At 38.7% G+C, this 5,225-nt stretch overlaps 1 non-coding gene across 1 annotated transcript; it reads left to right on the forward strand.

Annotated features, from left to right (window-relative positions):
- Window positions 1-4,110: 4,110 nt before the first annotated feature.
- On the forward strand, window positions 4,111-4,182 carry Trnap-agg. Its single transcript has one exon. It is a non-coding gene; the product is annotated as a tRNA-Pro (tRNA).
- The last annotated feature ends 1,043 nt before the right edge of the window (window positions 4,183-5,225 follow it).

The raw sequence follows: 5,225 nt of genomic DNA on the forward strand, positions 1-5,225 counted from the left end.
TTCTATGCTTAGTACATGCTTCCCAACTGAGCTCTCAATATCCATACAACTGCTTCTCTTTTCTCCAAAGGCATTTTTAATTTTCCATTAGACGGCAACTTTCTTTCTCATAGTCATGTGTGCTTCTACAGCTTGCCATTCTTTAATTTCCGTTTTGTACTTTCTGTCAAACTCAGTTTCTAGACGTCTATTTCCTTTTGCCTAATTCGTTTACTGTATTCTAATATTTCACTTTTCGTCAGTTAAATTCGACATCACTTGCGTTTTTCTACTTGCTCTTGTATTTTCGCCTGTTTTACCCTCTGCTCCCTGCCTTATTTCATCTCTCAAAGGTACCCATTATCTTCTATTGTATTCCTTTCCTTTGCATCAATCAGTCGTTATCCAATGCTCTGGTGCCCATGAGAATGTTTAGCAGTCTGACTTTCCGTTCAATAACGTATGTGAAACGTTCCGTTGTCTCCACGCCTCTTCCACGTATACAACATTTTTTGAGGATTTTTAAACCAACTATCTTACATAATTGAATTGTGCTTTGCAAAACTATTGTTTCCTTTATTCATCTCCCCCATTCCAATTTCTTCTACTACTTTTCCTTTTCGTACTTTTCCTTCTAACTAACTCCAGTCCCTCATCACAATTTAAATTTTGTCTCTCTTAACTAACTGCATGATTTCTTTTATCTTAAAATACATTTTTTCAATATTTTCATCGTTGACAGCGGCAGTCAGTGAACAAACTTGTACTTCTGTGGTGAATGTTGACTTTGTATCTATTTTCGTTACAGCAGTGTGTTCACTCCTCGGTTCATAGAAGTTTACTCGGATTCTTACTTTATTATTCAGTATTAGATCCACTCCTGCATTACCCCTATATGATTTTGTGTTGATGGCGGGAAGTGTGGAGGGTAAAAACTGTAACGGGAGACAAAGGCCTGAATACATCAAGCAGGTTGAAATGGTAGGGTGCAGTAGTTAGGCAGAGATGGGGACACTTGCACAGGATAGATCAGAGTGGAGAGCAGCATCAAACTAGTCTTCGGGCTGAAAACAGCAGAAACAACAACAGCAACAACAACAACAACTACTACTACTCTGTGCTGACCTGACCTGAAGTCCTGTTTTTTCTGCTACCAAGCTTCACCAGTTCCACTATGTCTGGCTTTAAATTGTCCATCTCTCTTTCTAAATTCTCTAACCTACCTATATGTTTAACCATAGAACATTAAAGGAGAGAAAAATGTTACATTGCTACTAAACCATCGTAAAGTTTACTACTCCACATTTTATTCAAAGAAAGTCATAATTTATAGATAATGCATTAGCTAATTACCATTATTAGTATCTCCAGTGGTATGTTACATATCAAATTGACTACAAAATGCCCTGTTTTATACCCTAATGCAATCGTAAATTATTACGAGTGTTTCATGATATAGTGTTAACATTCCGACCCGCGGAATGCCAGTTTTGTTTCTCCTAATGACAATATCCTCCTGAGTAGTGCCCATGCGGAGACTCATATAGGGGGACTATTTTATTTCCGAAATATTTTACCCAAGAGGATGCTTTCGTAATTACTCCGTACAGCAGGTTGCATCTCCTCGGAAAATATACATTATGACGGCAGTAGTTTTCGCTTGCTTTCTTGTCGCTGTACTTACGTTTTAAGCCGCGGTGGCTACTGTTAAAGGCCATATCAACCTGTCATAATGACTGTTGCCTCTGCGGCTACCGAAAAGGCTGTTCCCCCCTTTCGGGAGCCAAATATCATTCCGGACTCTGTAGACACTCCTCCGATGTGGGTGCAACTATGGTACAGCTATCTATATCCCTGAGATATGCAAGCCACTGCGGTCGATAAGGTACGAACAGCAGATCTAGGCAACGTATTTTCGAAGTGTTGTAACGTTTTTCAAGACTTGTCGAGAAACTGAGTACTAGATCTCATAGGATGTCCTACATTGTCATGCAGTAACTGACATGCGGGAGTATTTGTGAGTTCTTTTGCTTACTGAAGGCGTTGAACTGTCCGTCTACATAATGGACAGCAGGAAAATATAAAGAACAGCATTCTATTAAAATCTGTACTTTCGCTCAGTTTTGCCGCGCGGAGTGGCCGCGCGATTTGAGGCGCCATGTCACGGATTGCGCGACCCCTTCCGCCGGAGGTTCGACTCCTCCCTCGCGCATGTGGGTGTGTGCTGTTCTTAACATAAGTCAGTTCATGTAGCGTGTAAGTCTAGGGACCGATGATCTCAGCAGTTTGGTCCCTTAGGAATTCACACAGATTTAATTTTCTTTCAGTTTTCATGAGTTATACGTGTGGAGAAACAGTAAATATGCGCAGATGGGCGCTTTCGTTTTCCAGAACTATATGTATCGCAATTGCTGCTGAGGATTCGTATTGGTTCTCTAGTATTCGCGTCGGACATTTAAACGTCATAGCGCGACTGCTACGTGAAAACTGCATTTCCACACCTTCTTTCTGTTGCCGATTTAGTTTTCTTAATACATCTATCACTTCAATAGTACATGACCTAACGAGGGTAGGACGTCAAACGGGCCGTCTTGGAGCAGGAGAGGCACCACAGGACATTTTAATTTCCACTGACTATACTTTTGCAAATAAATTCATAAAACCTTGTCAGCATGACGAGGAAGGATTCAGGATTCACACTCATAGCAGTGGAAGTTCAAAAACATAACAAAATAAATTTTTTTTACATGCGAAATTTCATCATTTTTTTTTCACTTACTATTTGGCTGCATTTGTTGCTATAGATACAATTTTCTTCATGAGTAAGAGAGATTCTTCGATAACTTTTGCACAGCATACAAACCATATTTACAGGTGTATGAACCTCTAGAATTTATTTAATTTATTAAAAAATCTATGAACTGATACATTTTAAAATTCATGTTTAGAAAAAACTCAAATTTTATGGTTAATTATCTCAGTTCTTACCACAATTTGAACCCTCAATCCTTCCTGATCATTCTGACAAAGTTTTATGAATTTATTTGCAAAAGTAGAGTCAGTGGAAATTAAAATGTCCTGTGATGCCTCTCCTGCTCTAAGTCGTCCCGTTTGACGTCCTACCCCCCCTTAAACAATATAAACGTCCAAGATGCTCTACACTGAGAAGAAGAATGCTGAAAGTATTTCTACGCAATTGTTGTCATTTCCTTTTGTTTTTCCTGTCGTTTCCTATTTAAAAAATAAGAGATAGTAGAAATTAAACGTGACATTTACGCTTCTTATAAATAAGGAGCATGAGGTGAAATTTCGTGGTTGAGGGTAAATCGTACTTAGCGCAAATTAGGTCACGAATCACTTCTTCCAGAATTCGCAGTTTTAGGAAATAAATCCTTAATACTTCCAAGCAAATATTTGCAGTTTTCGTGCCATACCCTTAACGCATATTTCGTTAAGTTATCGTGTAGAGCGTAGTGTTCCAAGTGTTAACAAAGGCACATCTGACATTTAAAATATCTGGTTCACAAAATGTAAAGAAACTGATAATGTAGGTATGTAGTCTATGTGTCTTTTCCAGAGAGGTAACTACAATTTCATAAAATAAATAGTATTCAGAAGCAGGTCATTACTATTACTGTTCAGCAAATCCACGTGTAATAGACCAGTTTTTCACTTTAGGTGTATCAGCTGCATGGAATGCTTTTGGATTTTTATAGCTATGTGGTTTATTTTCCCAGTTCTTCTTGCGTCAGCTGATAGGTCCTCTTGAGAGAACAAGAGCTTTAGTAAAGTAATAATAATAGCCGTATAAAAAGGTAAGCAAATACGAAAGATGTATTTGGTATCCACTTTCTTCGGCATTGCTACATATTACGACCACCTTCGTAAAAACCAAACTGACTGCTGCCCGATACAAACCGATAGAAAGCTGCCCGCGATTTCTCAGGCGAGAGAGAGTGGGCTGTGACCTTCGCTGTGACGCAAGCGACCTTCAGCCTCGAAGGGGCACCGCTGCGGGTGTGGAGGAAGGTCGCGTATGGTGTTATCTGCTGCGTCAGCCTGTTCAACCCGCTTCACAAATTTCTTGATAACACCACTATGTAAACAATCATAAGAGCCGCTGATCATCGTGGCTCGTTGGTCTAGGGGTATGATTCTCGCTTAGGGTGCGAGAGGTCCCGGGTTCAAATCCCGGACGAGCCCAGATTTTTAAAACCTACATAATGTAGGCAATTAAATATACTAACATTCTTAGATGATTTTCTTTCGTTCATATTTCGGTTAAATATGTGTTCAATTTCATAAATGTCAGCGTTGCTCACTTCGTACACCCAATGTATTTAATTATAATGCAAGACATTATGTAATTACGACGACAAAAATCTGTTAAGTGGTCTCATTCGTTACAGTAACCTTAATTCGGCAGATAGCCATCGTCAGATTATCTGTAATTAAATGGCACATAATTTTGCAACAAATTTGTAACATTATAAGAGAATACTAATTAGAAAACATTATTATGAAATTTGTTACGTACGTCAGACATGTTTGACATCCATATGTTACCGAGGTTCTATAGCAGTCTGTTTTAATTACACTCCATTAATCTTCTTAGAGTAATAACTGTTGATTATGCCAGATATAACTTGGTATTTGGTATAATTTTGATACTGTCTTCCTTTTCTTTAGAGCAATAATTATGTGACAGCTTATTTGACAGACGTACCAGCATTAGTGTATGGTTACCATCAGTTCTGTTTATTACACTGTAATTTCGGTGATTTTTGCTAGTGGTAGCGTTGGTGGACTTGTGTAGCCTCTGGTTGTTTCGTAATTCGTAATATTTTGTATGTCTGTTCCTTTTCTGATTCATAATTTGAGTATAGTTTTAGACGTATTTTTGTGTTTTGGATCGATTTATTCGATTATTCGTGCTAACACGAATTCTTTACAGACGAATGGAAAAACTAGTAGAAGCCGACCTCGGGGAAGATCAGTTTGGATTCCGTAGAAACACTGGAACACGTGAGGCAATACTGACCTTACGACTTATCTTAGAAGAAAGATTAAGGAAAGGCAAACCTACGTTTCTAGCATTTGTAGACTTAGAGAAAGCTTTTGACAATGTTGACTGGAATACTCTCTTTCAAACTCTAAAGGAGGCAGGGGTAAAATACAGGGAGCGGCAGGCTATTTACAATTTGTACAGAAACCAGATGGCAGTTATAAGAGTTGAAGGGCATGAA

Source organism: Schistocerca piceifrons, chromosome 5 (genome assembly GCF_021461385.2).
Source record: "Schistocerca piceifrons isolate TAMUIC-IGC-003096 chromosome 5, iqSchPice1.1, whole genome shotgun sequence".
Taxonomy (NCBI): Eukaryota; Metazoa; Arthropoda; class Insecta; order Orthoptera; family Acrididae; genus Schistocerca; species Schistocerca piceifrons.